Source organism: Lissotriton helveticus, chromosome 1_1 (genome assembly GCF_964261635.1).
Source record: "Lissotriton helveticus chromosome 1_1, aLisHel1.1, whole genome shotgun sequence".
NCBI classification, from domain to species: Eukaryota; Metazoa; Chordata; class Amphibia; order Caudata; family Salamandridae; genus Lissotriton; species Lissotriton helveticus.
The window spans coordinates 1358137058-1358153066 of NC_136057.1; the positions used below are offsets into that span (position 1 = coordinate 1358137058).

Genomic DNA, 16009 nt, shown 5'->3' on the forward strand with positions numbered 1-16009 from the left:
TTCTGTCAATGCTTGAAATGTCAGCTGGGCAGACCTACATTTCAAAATTTGGTAGTCGGCTCATCCGTCAGGGTGACAGAGTAATTTACTCCGTTGCCCTGCCAGAGGACAGGCCAACTGCCAAAATATAAATGAGGCCCTAAGTCAGGATATCAAACGTAATGCAGTGATTGGCGTTGCCTGCACTAACAAGACTATACATTTCCAGAGGAGCCCTTCTTTGCAATTTTAGAATAACAACAGATTGTAAAAAAAAAATAAGGGTCTAAACCCATGAATTTCAGTTTGCATGCAGCTTCTTGATGCCAATAAATAGATCTCTGTGCTATGTTGGAAGAATTGCAGTGTATGGATTGGAAATAACATAATCTCAGTGTCAAAATCAAGAGCCCACTTACCTATCTATATAAAATACAAATCAGTATTCTGCATGTTACACCATGTGCTTTGCTGCAGGCACATTACTCCTCTCTGCTATTTTCGTGTAAAAACTGTGCTTGGACAAAACACAGAACTCTGCCAGAACAGCATTCACCACACAGAATTATCTTGCCACTAATATAACCCTTTCCAAATTTGTGGGCATACAAAGATCTCTTCAGCAGGCGTCTTAACCGTGTAAGATATTTTAAAATGCAGCCTTTTGTGGCCAACTGAGTGAGCTAGGACAGATAGATGTACTGTCACATTTGTCTTTTTTGCCAAGCAGCATATCTTTTCAAAATAATTACGTTGAAAGTTAGACTCTGCTTTTCAAGCTCCGCCCCTCTGACTCCATCCTCTTTCCTCTGCCAGCTTTGACCCTCAAATTATGGGTTCCCGGAGAGTAATATTTTCCAATTCCAGCACTGCCGGTTATAGATAACTCACTCTGCCCGAAGCACAATTTGTAAGGCCGGCAGACCGGTGGGAAGGGACGGCTAATTCCTCGAAATTCGGGAATAGAGGAGAAAAACGAGCCTGCCAATTGTTAACATTCGGCATCAGTCATCAGTGCGGCGGTTCATTGCTGCGGCCTGTGCTTCAGGGCGGTGACTGTGCTGCAATATTCACTGATAGCAGTGCATAGTGTGCCAAGGGGGCTGCAGGGCGTGGACGCCCATCTGCGAGGGGCGGGCGGCGCGGCTCTTCAGCAGGAGGACAGGGGATGGGGCACAGAGAGGAATAGGGGCAGGGCAGGGCACTGCTGCAGAGGGGCGGGGAGTAGAGAACCGGGCGCCGCGGCGGCAGGAGACTGCTGAGGGACGGTTTAAAGGTGGTATATGCAGTGCAGATTTTGTGTTTAGGATTAATGTGTCCTCATCTGGGGAACTGATATAGAAGTGCTCCTCATCCCACATGTATGGTGGATTAATGAGAACAAAATAAACTGCAAACTACTTTTGTTGCCTGTGTCCTAAACTTTACCTATTTCTCTTTTGGTCTGTCAGCGTCTGCCATATGTTTGGATTTTCTCATAAAGAGACATACTGTTTTACACACACAGCGCCCTGGCAGGCTGTAACCGATGTGATCCTCAGCCTCACTAGGAAAGGGGAGGGCCGCATCGCCCCCCCCCCGCAAATATGTCGGGGCGCTGCCCCCCTTCCCCTTGCCAGCAACCTTGGTGGGGCACGCCCCAGCCACGTCAGATGACGCGGCCGGCGCGCCCCACCACCGATTGGTGCACGGCTCCCCAGTTGACCCGGAAGCAATAGAATTGTTTCCGGGTCAAAGGGGGAGCCAGGGGGCAGTGGAGGGGTTAAAAGGCCGGGGAGCGCGGGGGCCCGGGGAGCGCGGGGGCGTTCTCCTGTGACTCTGGACTCTAAACTCAGCTGGAGAAACCACATAGAGAAGACCTGCCAGAAAGCAGCATCCAAACTGGCTGCATTATACCCACTCCTGAAGACTAAGTCGATGCCCATGCAGAGCAAGGTGCGAGTAGTCACTGCAATAATTCGACCAACTATGACATACGCTTCACCAGTTTGGAGTGGCTGCCGCCCACAGCTTCGGATGGACCTACAGAAACTACAGAACAAGGCCTTACGGATTGCAGCAGGTGCACCTATGTTCACACGAACAGCAGACCTCCACAGAGACTTAGGGATTGAGATGTTGGACGACCATCTCCTCAAACTCAACAGGAAATTCTACACAGGATTACATCAAAAGGAAAACCCACTGATCAGGAAACTCGCAGACATCTCTACGAACCCATTTGACCGCTACCCGCGTCCCATTGAAGCGCTAACCTTGCGAAACTGGAACAGAAACGCAGCATCCAAAAACTCAGCACTGCTTGAAGGCAAACGCCGGCAGGTACACAAAACCCACCGCTGCCAGATGGCATAATGGCCTCCGCAAGCAACCAAAACTCACCGCTGCCAGATCGCATAATAGCCTCGGCAAGCAACCAAAAACCCACCGCCGCCAGATGGCATAATAGCCGCGGAAGGCACCCAAAACTCAACACTATCAGAAGGAACTTGATGGACGAAGACAAGACTCTCTGAGGAAACATGCTGACAATTCTGCATACTCAATCGACCGCTACCCGCGGCCCATCACTGAGATGACCATGTGATGCAACCTCAACTGTGACAAAGTGTCACACATCAATAAGACAACCTAAACAGCGACTAAAAAATTCAAAATGATTGTGGAGTAATGAGGCTACTGCCTCGGTATCCAAAAACTCACCACTGTCAGAAGGAATCTGACAGACGAAAACAAGTCAGCAGCGGGCGCTCTCCTGTTCCCGCGCTCCCCAGGCCTGCCCTTTGCCCCTCCAGACTCGAGGCAGTGAACGTTTTTTCCTTGTTCTTTTTCTTTCAGCCCGAGAGCCCCACGTGGGAAAACATCGACCCGGAGGACGTCGGGGAGTTTGTTTTTTATTTCCTTCTGTTGCAGGTCGGGCGGAAAGTCGGAGGAGCGGGCAGGAGCGTGCGGTGAATCACGCATCGAGGACATCGGGAGTGCGGCGGGAGAGCGAGAACCACCGGGAGCACCGCATCACGATCCAGCCCGAGTCCCCGGCTGATTATTTGCAACATTGCCGCTGCGGGCCGGAGCGAAGTAAACGCTGCGGAAACGCGGTAAGGCAGCGGGGAGTTACACCCACAGGGCCCGGGCCAAGCGGGGCACGCAGGGGCAATTTATCTCACATAGGAAACTATAAAGAGCAGCATTAACGCTCGATTTTAAAAGCGAAGCAGGGTCGGGCCTGGTTAGTACTTGGATGGGAGACTGCATGTGAAATACTAGGTGCTGTAGAATTTTAAATAATCGCACGGCACTCACACAAAGACTACGCCTCACCAGAGGGGCGTGAGGGGGGCTACACAGGCGCAGCGAGGCTGATTTTAAAAATGATTTCTCTGCTGGGGACATTTTAAATGTGAGTGTGGCAAACAGAGGACTTTCGCATAGCAATGTTTTAATAAGCACAGTTCTATAAAATTAAAGGTGTTCAAAGGCATTCAAGGTTAAAGGATCCTGAATATTCTCGTGTTTGTTAACGCTTGCGTAATCTAACTGATGCTCATGTAAAGGGCTTGGATACCTAGTCTAGAGGTTATTCTCCTTGCATTTGACAACAACATACTCCATTTCTTTTGAGTGAATAATTCTGGAGTGTATAAAGTTGAATAGGTTCTTGTTTTTTTTGTGTGGCAGTGATATACGCTAATCTTGTTTTCATCGTAGGACTTAATTGAGGGGGGCACTGCTTGCTGAGACGACGGGGAGCGAAGCGGTGGACACCGCTATCAGGGGACACAGGAAGGCCTGCACTTCACTGCTTCTGGTGGGCCGCCAGGCTAGAGTGCGCTCGCCCAACACCCAGGTTAGCTGGTGTGGCACTGTCCCAGTTGCGTGGTGCTTATGGCCACTCTGTGTACCCCCAACTTTGTTCAGACGTAAGCCGGGTTAGGTCCTGGTGGTAGCAGGGATACATTGCGCTCGCAGTGTTATCACAGGTGTAGGTGGCCTAACAGTTGGGAAGTGAAAGAAGATGGCCAGTAGACATGGCGCCAAATGTTCCTGCATGGAACGTATGTTGAAAGGTATGATGCGCAGTATGGCAACAATGAACAGGAGATGGGGGAAAGTAGATCAGAGAGGAAAGAGCGCAGCGGTGCTCAGGCAGAGGTTGAATGATCAAGCTGGGTCATCAGGAAGGCCCAAGCGAACAATAATACCACCGCAGCCCAGAGGGGAATTGGATCCATTACCCAAGCGGTCCAGAGCCAAGAGAGGGAAGGGTCGAGTCCCAAAGCAACATGGGGGAAAGGGTCCTTCTGGGGGTGACCCTGAAGGGGGGCTGGTGCCACCGGTGATCCCTAAACTTACTCCTCAAATCCCGGCAGTTATACCTGTAACACCGGCACCTCCTGCGCCGGTGCCAACACCAAGCTCAGTGCCTCTGGTGGTCCCAGCTGTAGTCCCGGTGGTACCCACGTCTATCCCCGCGCCTATCCCGGGGAGTCCTGTCCCAAGCCCAGCAGCCCCCATCCCGGTATCAGCATCGGCAGGGGTTGGTCAGGTCCCACCAGAGCTAGCGGCACAGATAGCGGCAGTTCTCCCTTGGCTAGGAGTAGGGGGATGTTACCATCTTCAGTAGGCACGAAGGAGGTGGGGGAGGATCCTTTGGGGGAGGCGCATAAGATGGTGGCAAGGATCATGACTGCCCCAAGTAGCGGTAAGTACGCCTATTCCTCCACAAACAGCGTGTCCAGACAGCAACTCTGGAAAGGACAAGATTGTAGAACCAACGCGTGCCGGGGAAAGTGGTAAGGAGGTGGCATTACCAGTGCTGGGCGAGGGTACAGTACCCTCCAGGAGGGAACATTTGGCTCAACATGTAACGCAAGAAGTGAAGGATTTAATTTGGGCGGGCAAATATGTCAATATGTTTTCTTTGCTTATGGATAACAGGGAAATGGAGTATGCTAGGAAGCAGAAGGATTGGATGTTGCCTAGCAAATGGTGGGTGGAAATGGGAAGATTCAGGGTGGAAGAGACATTGAACAACTGGATTAGAGCCTTCTCTGTGTTTATGGCAATTACAGCTGAGCGTTCCCCTAACTTGCAGGCAGAGATGGCGGGTTACCAGAGTAGGATCACAACGTTCCATGATAAATATGGGGGGGAAGGATGGAAGGACTATGACATGAGTTTTAGGAAGACCAAAGACTTTATCTCCTCACTTTCATGGGACCAGGTTGATTCCATTTCATGGTATGGCCAGTTTACAGCAGGGCAACCTGGTAGTGCAGGGCCGAGTTGGAACAGAAGCTACCCCTCCAAATCCCAACAGCCGTTTCGGCCAGCACAGGGCGGTGACACGACCCCTAGGGCAGGGAGCAGTGGGGGGCAAAAAGGGGTGTGCTGGGATTTTAATAAGCGATCATGCACCAGGGCACAAGGCACATGCAATTTCAGACACGCATGTTCCGTTTGTAACCATCCTTCCCACCCAGAAACAACATGCCGCAATAAAGGTAACACCTCTGGAAACAGGGGAGGAAAGAAACAGGACTAGGGAGAGAGTACGGCTGGTGTCGCATTCCCCAATTGACGTTCTGGCTATGACTCCTTGGCTGAACAGGTACCCAGACCATGCCTCTGCTAGGATGTTACAAGAAGGTTTTTTGCAGGGCTTGAGGATCCCAGCTGTGGGATACACCGGAACGGCAGAGTGTAGGAACCAACTATCTGTTAGGAACAACCCAAATGTGGCAGCGACAAAAATTGCGAAGGAACTGCGCCTAGGCAGGATAGCGGGTCCTTTTGGTCATATCCCTGTGCACAATTTAGTTTGCTCACCTCTCGGCGTGGTGCCAAAAAATGATGAGGGTGAGTTCAGGCTGATCCATAATTTGTCAGCGCCTAGGGGCACATCACTAAATGACGCCATTAATGAAGACATTTGTAGCGTTAAGTACGCTTCCTTTGACCAGGCGGTGGATATGTTGAGGACTTTGGAACCTGGAGCCTTGTTGGCAAAATCGGATATTGAGTTCGATTTCCGGCTACTGCCGGTTCATCCTCTAGATCAGCATCTGCTAGGTTTCTCATTTCAAGGTAAATTCTATATGGATAAGTGTATGCCCATGGGTTGTTCGGTTTCCTGCGCCTACTTTGAGAAATTCAGTTCCTTTTTGGAATGGGTTTTTAGACAGACGACTGGACACCAACACGTCATGCATTACCTGGATGACTTTCTCTTTCTCGGGTTGGCGGGCTCGCAGGAGTGTGCGTGGGCATTACAGGAATTTTGCGTGCTCATGTGGGCTTTTGGGGTCCAGCTGTCGCCGGGAAAGACGGTGGGTCCAGCAACCACGTTGGAATTCCTAGGCATTGAATTAGACTCAGTAGAGGGTTGTTTTAGGTTACCTAAAGACAAAATCAAGAAATTTAGGGCAGCTCTGCAGCAATATTTGGCCAAGGACAAAGTGACACTACACCAACTACATACTGTGAAAAACAGGGTTAAACCCAAATTAAGTCACTGGGACCTGGGTAAACAGTTGTTATGGACATAGAGGGGTCCCGGACATGAAAGAACAATTTATCCAAAGTGAAAAAAGATTTAAAGAAATTGGAAAAAGGAAACGAGTGAAGAAGCAGTGTTGTTTATTAACACAGCAACTAATTCAACCTTATTATGGTTATATCATTCATATGAAAATTTATACTTCATCACAATACGTTGTGCCCACATAGAATAAAGGAGGGGGGAAGTGATGTGAGGAGTTCAGTGAACAAGGAGTAAAAATTCAACAAAGAAGCATTTATATACACCATCGGTCTGTAATCATATACACATCCATAAAATGATCTCCATAATTCGGAGCCACATGAAATGCACTAGTCACTGTATAGTTACACAAAACCAAAAATTCTTCTAATTGGCTATGCAAATCCTGATTTATATTTAGGAGTTGGTAAACGTAGTGGAAACAGTCGTGGGAACAGTCAACGTTTCGACCCTGAGCAATTGTAGGGTAATTTATACCTTACGAGGCGGGTCTTCATCAGGACAGAAGGGCGGTGGGCATGCCTCCTAGGGTAAAGAAAATATATACTAAATCAGGAAAAAGGGTCTACAGATCCCAAACAGTTGCCGTAGCACATTAAATGCTCGGCACACTCATTTAAAAACCTACACTGAGCGAGGGCTAACATAGTCAATAGGCGCATTTACCTTAATAGAGTAGGACTGATTGAAAGGACATCCAGTCCGTCAGTCGTACTTTGTGATGTTTCTGAACAAGTGGGAAAGGACCGGATTAGGATCAAACAAATACCGGTATCATCTAGGAGGGATACGAGATAGAAAAGTTGTTATTTTACCTTACTCCCAAAGATCTACGTCGAATCCGAGTTGGTTAGGTAGTATCTAAAAGAGAGGGAGACGAAGGACTCAGATTTACAGGATCCAGTTCGTCGTGTTGGAATAATAAGCTTAGGGTCATTAAGTTAGAATAAGCCTGGAATACCCCGAAGGGGCTTACCTCCAATAAATTGGGTCAGCAAATAATTCTGAAGACAGGCGAGGTACCGAGGCAATGAATGCCAGCGACTCGTGTAACCAGGAAGTAAGAGCAGGGGGGCGTGATTACGTCTTTATGAGCGTGTAACCACAACTAAAAACGGACTTCTCGATCGGTTACAAGGTTGTCAAGGACTCAACCAGTGACGTCCTGTAACCAAGGAAAAAGATTGTTATAAATGTTCTAATTGTTCCGTTGCCCAAAAGGAAAAAGCGCAGTGTTACTCCCAATTGTTATGAAAGACGCGCTTCTTGTCCCAACATCTAATGTACAGTCAACATCCATTACTGAGATCACACGTCATTACTAGAGAAGGCATATAACCCAGGGGCATACCTAGCCAACGCGTCGTTGTTACCACGATCAAAACGCGGATGCTATTCAAGGGCAGACTTACGTAATATGCCTGTACCTACCATGCAAGGTGGTAAAAGGACACAATTACCTTACTTTCAAAAATAGCATTGGAAAAGAAATCAAAGACAAGTGAAAAGCCCCCACACCATCATATCGTTATTACCACGATCCAAACACGGATGTTGTTCAGGGATAGACTTACATAATGTGCCTGTACCTACCATACAAGGTGGTAAAAGGACACCAATACTTTACTTCCAAACATTGACATTAGGAAAGAAGTCAAAGGGTAGTGATGGTACCATGTACATTCCAGAATTCATAGAGCAGCCAGTTGTACAAAACTACTCTCAGTCTCATTGAGACCATTGTGTACAGAGTCAAACAATTCTATCCACTTCAGTTCCCTAACATTGAGGATGGGAGCAATGTTTCCTCCTCTCGGGCCAAGCTTTACTTGTTCTAGTACAATCCACTTGAGAGTTTCTGGAGGATGGTTTTCTTTTATGCAATGTTCCACTAGTGGTGCCCCAATTACTTTACACCTGACACGGCTGCAATGTTGTAAAAATCGCATTTTTACCCGCTGTTGTGTCTGACCTACATAGATTAGGTCACAAGGGCAGACTATACAGTAAATCACGTCTGTGGTGTTGCAATTAGTGTGGGTTTTCAATTTTATGCGATGGTGTTTGAAAGAAAATTCTTTTGTTTGGATAGTGGAAGGACATGCCTTACAATTTCCACACTTGAAGTGGCCCACGATGGCTGGAAGATTCCACAGCGTAGTAATGGTTGGTGAGGGTGAGCATTCCAAAAATGAGCTGACCACATGGTCACGGATATTTTTAGCCTTCTTGAAAGAATGCAAAGGTAAGCTGTTGTCACCAAGGTCCTCCGAGATTATCGTCCAGTGTTTATTTATAGCTTTTTTGATTTCATTGCTCTTAGTTGAGAAAGTTGTTACACATATAGTTGCGTTCTGCTGGTTTTCTAAAGAGGGTTGTGTGTATGGTTTCATCCTCGGCGTTTATGGCTAAATCAGGCGCTATGGGGGCTGCCTACGCGCCTGATTTAGCCATAATTTTTATGTCCACATTTGACAAACATTTATTCTCAATGACTCTAATCCATTCAGGTCAAATATTCAACTATGGATGTGCTACATTGATGACATCCTCTTGGTCTGGGCCGGTACAGAGATGCAAATCACTAATTTCTTCACTTGGCTGAACAACAAATCCCAGGACATCCAATTCACCATCCAATTTGACAAAACGAAAATAGACTTTCTGGATCTCTCCATAATCGCCGAGGATGAAACCATACACACAACCCTCTTTAGAAAACCAGCAGAACGCAACTCCTTACTCCAGTACTCCAGCCACCACCCTAGGGGTCTCAGGGACAATTTGCCCTATGGACAATTTTTAAGGATCAGACGTGTCTGCAGCAAGAAGGAGGATTACATGGAACAGTCAGAACATGATGGATCGTCTGATTGAACGTGGATATCCTATCCCTAAATTCCGTAAAGGGTTCACAACATTCACTTTTTCTGTTGAACTCAATGAGAGAGAGGTTAACGTTAGTCATTTAGTTGACTTTTCCCGCGGAACTCTGTATTTTTTGTTGTTGGTTAGACTTTCTGGGACATGTACATTGGACCCCGTTAAAAATTGTCCTAGTTTCTTGCTTCCCCCTTGTTGATACAATTCCTAGCGTGCTTTCTGCACGGGAACTGCTCTTTAGGCTACCATTTGGTGAACAACTATTCACCTTATTGGACCACCCCTAGACAACATTATTGTGAGAGACTAACATTGACCACACCTTGCTCTGGCCTGCATACGTCCCGAGCACCGTATCCTGACCTTTTCACTAACATGGAGGATATCCCGGGTCTTAGCTTCAATGAGGACACTATAGCCGAGGCATTAAGAACAACGCCATCAATTCTTACCAATCCGCCGATCTCGACATCTGGTGCATCCTCCGATGAATGGACCACACTGACGGAGATGAAGAAGGAACTTATTAGAATCACCATTCATGGGATCATGATGACAGAATACTTGAGAAGTAACATAGCACCGCAAGGCCTAATTGTCAACATAATTCCAAGACTTTTTCTGGATGATAAACGGTTCAAAGTAGATTGGTGCCAAGTATCTTGGAAGTGCACCAAGGACCTTCTTTTTTTGATTAGCCAAACAGCGAAACGCCTTTCGGATGCACTACAAGAGAAAATCTCAGCCCTGGAAGCCACCATGAAAAACGCAATATCTAAGAATAACAAGACAGCATTCACGACCAAATTATCGGAGATCAACCAAGAAATGGCTGACCACCATGAGTTTTTACTCAAACAAAAGACAACCAAACTTGAAAAGGATATTGCCAAATTTGCGAAAGAAAAAGTATATCCCTACCTGAAGGATGACTTCAGAGGGAAAAAGAATAACTATTCATCTGATGAGAACTCAGGTAGTGATAACAGACGCGGATCGACAAGCAGTGATTCCAGTGGTGGCTATTCTTCTAAGAATCCTCGACCACCTCGTACATGGCAACAAGGCTACCATCAAGGCCCAGTCTTCCACGGACCACCTCATATGGCACCTCCATGGCAATACCCCTTCTACCCACAGGGCCCCCCGCAATTCTACCCCCTTAATCCGCCACCTTTTCAAGGCAGAGGTTGGGGCAGAGGAAGAGGGCGAAAGCGAGGCGGGCAGAAAGGAGTACAGTGGCAGGACCAAACACCAGTACCGACTGCGATGGAGACCAGGAGCACGACATCCAGAGGGAGACGAGTTTGATCGTCAATTTATCGAACAGAACTCTCTCACCAACAGAGAAAAAAGTCTTGGAGAAGGGACTTGGATTTGTCCCCACCCCAACCCCTGATACCTTCCAAGAGATGATTGAGCTCAAACAATTCTTCAGGAAGATACGCCTTCGTGCCTTCTTCGAGAACCAACCTGAACTTCCGAGTCAAGACACAGGTCTAAAAAAGCCTTCCACCTTCACCCCCACTGATGGGATGGTACCGCCAGAAGTCTTAACCTTTGAGCGGGCAGTGTTGAGGAGCCTGCGGAACAAACCAACCACCAAACCCTTCCATAACCTATCCACTGCAGAAAGACTAGCATCCAACAATCTGGGCAGGGATGAATCCATCATCATCAAGCAGGCAGACAAAGGGGGAGCCACGGTCATACAAAACTACTAAGACTACGATCGCGAATGCAGGAGACAACTGGCAAACACGACACATTACAGACCACTCATGGAGGACCCCACCAAACGGCTCTCCACCACCATCATGGGTCTTGTCATTGAGGCGGAGACGAATGAGTGGATAAGCAAGAAGGAAGCAGATTTCTTGGTGACACTGGACCCTGTTACACCTTATTTTTATACCCTTCCAAAAATACACAAGGGTATCTCTCCAGTCCCCGGGAGACCTATTGTCTCTGGCATCGGGTCATTGTTAGAGCCTCTATCCCAATTTTGCGATGCCTTTTTCCAACCTTTTGTGAAACAAATTCCATCTTACTTACAAGATACCAGAGACGTCCTCCGCCTTATCGATGATATCGATGGGAGAGAAGACATCGACCTGCTTCTCACCCTTGACGTGGAGGCGTTGTATACAAATATTCCACAACAAGCTACCCTTGAAGCAGTCGACTCATTGATGCGAGAAGAAGAATGGCTGTCTCCAACACCGATAGCCTTCATTATGGAGCTTGCCCATATTGCCCTCACTGAAAATTTCTTCAGATATGAATCTCAGTTGTACCATCAGGTCCGTGGGACCTCTATGGGTTCGACATTCGCGCCGAGCCTGGCATGTATTTACATGGCCTCGTTCGAAAAGAATCATATCTACCCTCCAGAGCACAATCCATACCGAGAGAACCTCACTCTCTGGCGTCGTTACATCGACGACATTTTGATCTTCTGGAAAGGGGACCGACTCAGCTGCGAAGCCTTTTGCGAGTGGATTAACCAACAAGACCCATTCTTGAAGTTTACGGGCACTATCTCCGAAACATCGATACCTTTTCTTGATCTAACCATTTGTTTAGAACCAGAAACAATCAGCACTTCCCTCTTCAAAAAGGACACTGACAGAAACAGTTTACTCCTCTACCAAAGCCACCACACAAAAGCCCTGAGGGATAATTTGCCCTTCGGGCAATTCCTCCGCATACGGAGAAACTGTAGCTCTGTCCAAAACTTCAAACTAGAGGCTCAGATTCTGCAACACAAGCTCCAGGATAGGGGATACCCCACACGACTGTTGAAGAAATCATTCAAAAGAGCCTTGAATAACAATAGAGATGCCCTACTCGAGGTTCACTCAAAAGAGCAAGATGACACTATTACTTGTGTTACATCCTACACCAGGCACTCAACGTTCATAAAAAAGGCTGTTACCTCACACTGGGGGATCCTAAATTCCGCGGGGATGGAACTGTCGCGGCCACGTTTTGCATTCAAGAGAACAGCGAACCTGAAAGACACGCTGATCCACACCCGCCCGAAAAAATCGAGCACTCGACCGGTCAAGACCTTATGGGATCTCCCTCCAGTCACTGGACATTATAGATGTGGCTCTTGTGTAGTATGCCCCCAAACTATCCAGGGGAAAACTATTGAACTGCAAGGGGACTTTACTTGGACCATAAATAAACACACCAATTGTAACAGCTCGAGGTGTATCTATGTCCTGGTGTGCCCCTGTAGGATGCTCTACATTGGGATGACGATGCGCCCTGTGAAACAGCGCATCATGGAGCACAATAGTAATATCCGTTGTGCAAAAACACATACAAGGCTATATGACCATTGTAAAGAACACAACCACTCCACTGAGAACATACGTTGGACTGTCCTCGAGTGCCAACCTGGAATGAACCAACAAGCCCTCTTCAGATTGGAGCAGAGATGGGTGCATCGTCTGCACACCGACGAACTCGGTCTTAATGATGCGGTGCCTTGGACAATGCTAGCCAGATAGCTCAGTACTTGGACTTATTGTCCTTATCCAAGTTACCTCCAATACTAGTCAATACACTGTCCTCCCGTTCTTGAGACGGCGCTAGAGAGTTCTGTGTACGAACTCATTGCCCCTTCCCTAGCATTAATTTTTGCCATCAAGTAAACTACCTCCCCGTTCCAAGATGGCACCCACCTTTTACCCTTTTTGCAACCTGGGGTAATCATCGCTTTTCACATCGGCGTCACGTTGCCTAGCAACACGCCTTGGACACGCCTCCACGGTGCCCGCGCTTCCCGGTCTCATCTGAGGCAGCGGCACTTCGCGGCTCCACCGGCTGTCCTGCGGTAATACCGATGTGGGAGGGGTAGGTGACTAGACGCCCTCTGCCAGCAACGAACAGGTAAGGCGCACTGATTCACGTAAGGACCTCCGCGAGCGTTTCCTCCTGATCGCCGTGGCGAGGATCCATGCGGGACTACAGCAGACGGTAAGCCGCGCCGCTAAATAACTCCCTGACTCGGCGGCGCTGTTTACTCGTTCTAGGTTATTTACACCCAGTTCTGGCCCCACCAGGTCAGCGTGAGGGATTTCCAACCCTGGGACTACGGGTAAGGCTTGCATTGTTACCGTTTTCCCAGCGTGTTGGGTGTTTCACGATAAGGCCTTTCTACTACACTGGCGCCAATCTGGGGTTGCCATTTATTCATGAGCCAGAGTGATAATATGTTTCTCTCCCTTCATGTTGTCTCGAAATAATTTTAATTTCACGTGTGTGAATGTGCACACTCACAGTTGTTTGTATTACAAAGATACAAACGCATGGCATGTCACGGCATACGATACAGGTATAAACCACTGTGCATGCCATTTCCAGGGCACACATGTCGCATGCCCACTCAATGAGCACTGTTTACACATATAGAACGCGGTAATCCCTCGTTCACACTATTCTCTAACCGTCTCTCTCACTCGAATGTCTCTTCATGATGGGGTTTTCATATACCCATCTAAACCCCGAAATGCATCACCAGCATGTAATTTTTTGCATCTAAAGATGGCTGGGGTACACAGACATATTTTTGACTATACTCTTCTTCTTTTTCCTGCCTAGTTCTGGGGAGGGACTGGACGAAGGATTGCCCTACGACACACACCAGGTCGTATACTCGATTCCTCTGACCACTGAGGATCTACAGCAATTATATGAGCACTTTTTTGGTCCTGATGAATTGCCTTAGTGGCAAGAAACATGTTGACCATACGTTCACTAAGGGTTGAATGAGGCTCGATTACTTTAATTGTCTCGCCTCAATACCCCTTATCGTTCCTTTTAATAAAGCAGTGAGCCATGCCATTAAAATTTTGCCCTATGGACTCTACTGACTTTTTTTAGACTACACTCACGCTCACTATTGCACTTTTTTAGGTCCCTCACACCCACACACCCTTTGGCTAAGGAATAAAAGATCCCCGCCAAAGTGCAGCATCCGTTGTTGCCCGACAGGCATTGCACCGCCAGTCTGTCGCAGGGGCAGGATACCGATGATGACGCTGGACGATCACCGGGTGGGATGACAATAGTCGTCCAACCGGTGACCTGTGTGAGGTATCCCTAAATTCCGTAAAGGGTTCACAACATTCACTTTTTCTGTTGAACTCAATGAGAGAGAGGTTAACGTTAGTCATTTAGTTGACTTTTCCCGGGGAACTCTATATTTTTTGTTGTTGGTTAGACTTTCTGGGACATGTACATTGGACCCCGTTAAAAATTGTCCTAGTTCCTTGCTTCCCCCTTGTTGATACAACTATCCCAAACGCTTGACAAAAAGAGCCCGTAAGAGAGCGTGGTTCAACCCAAGGGAGACATTGCTAGAACCTAATGAACGCACCAATGATATGGATCAACGTTTGATATGTGTAACAACTTTCTCAACTACGAGCAATGAAATCAAAAAAGCCATAAATAAACACTGGACGATAATCTCGGAGGACCTTGGTGACAACAGCTTACCTTTGCATTCTTTCAAGAAGGCTAAAAATATCCGTGACCATGTGGTCAGCTCATTTTTGGAATGCTCACCCTCACCAACCATTACTACGCTGTGGAATCTTCCAGCCATCGTGGGCCACTTCAAGTGTGGAAATTGTAAGGCATGTCCTTCCACTATCCAAACAAAATAATTTTCTTTCAAACACCATTGCATAAAATTGAAAACCCACACTAATTGCAACACCACAGACGTGATTTACTGTATAGTCTGCCCTTGTGACCTAATCTATGTAGGTCAGACACAACAGCGGGTAAAAATGCGATTTTTACAACATTGCAGCCGTGTCAGGTGTAAAGTAATTGGGGCACCACTAGTGGAACATTGCATAAAAGAAAACCATCCTCCAGAAACTCTCAAGTGGATTGTACTAGAACAAGTAAAGCTTGGCCCGAGAGGAGGAAACATTGCTCCCATCCTCAATGTTAGGGAACTGAAGTGGATAGAATTTTTTGACTCTGTACACAATGGTCTCAATGAGACAGAGTAGTTTTGTACAACTGGCTGCTCTATGAATTCTGGCATGTTCATGGTCCCATCACTACCCTTTGACTTCTTTCCTAATGTCAATGTTTGGAAGTAAAGTATTGGTGTCCTTTTACCACCTTGTATGGTAAGTACAGGCACATTATGTAAGTCTATCCCTGAACAACATCCGTGTTTGGATCGTGGTAATAACGATATGATGGTGTGGGCGCTTTTCACTTGTCTTTGATTTCTTTTCCAATGCTATTTTTGAAAGTAAGGTAATTGTGTCCTTTTACCACCTTGCATGGTAGGTACAGGCATATTACGTAAGTCTGCCCTTGAATAGCATCTGCGTTTTGATCGTGGTAACAACGACACGTTGGCTAGGTATGCCCCTGGGTTATATGCCTTCTCTAGTAATGACGTGTGATCTCAGTAATGGATGTTGACTGTACATTAGATGTTGGGACAAGAAGCGCGTCTTTCATAACAATTGGGAGTAACACTGCGCTTTTTCCTTTTGGGCAACGGAACAATTAGAACATTTATAACAATCTTTTTCCTTGGTTACAGGACGTCACTGG

General features: G+C 47.1%; 1 protein-coding gene across 1 annotated transcript in view; it reads right to left on the reverse strand.

The window, feature by feature from the left end:
• The window catches only part of GRAP2 (GRB2 related adaptor protein 2), a 347855-nt gene that overhangs the window by 268479 nt on the left and 63367 nt on the right, over positions 1-16009 (reverse strand). The window lies entirely within an intron of this gene.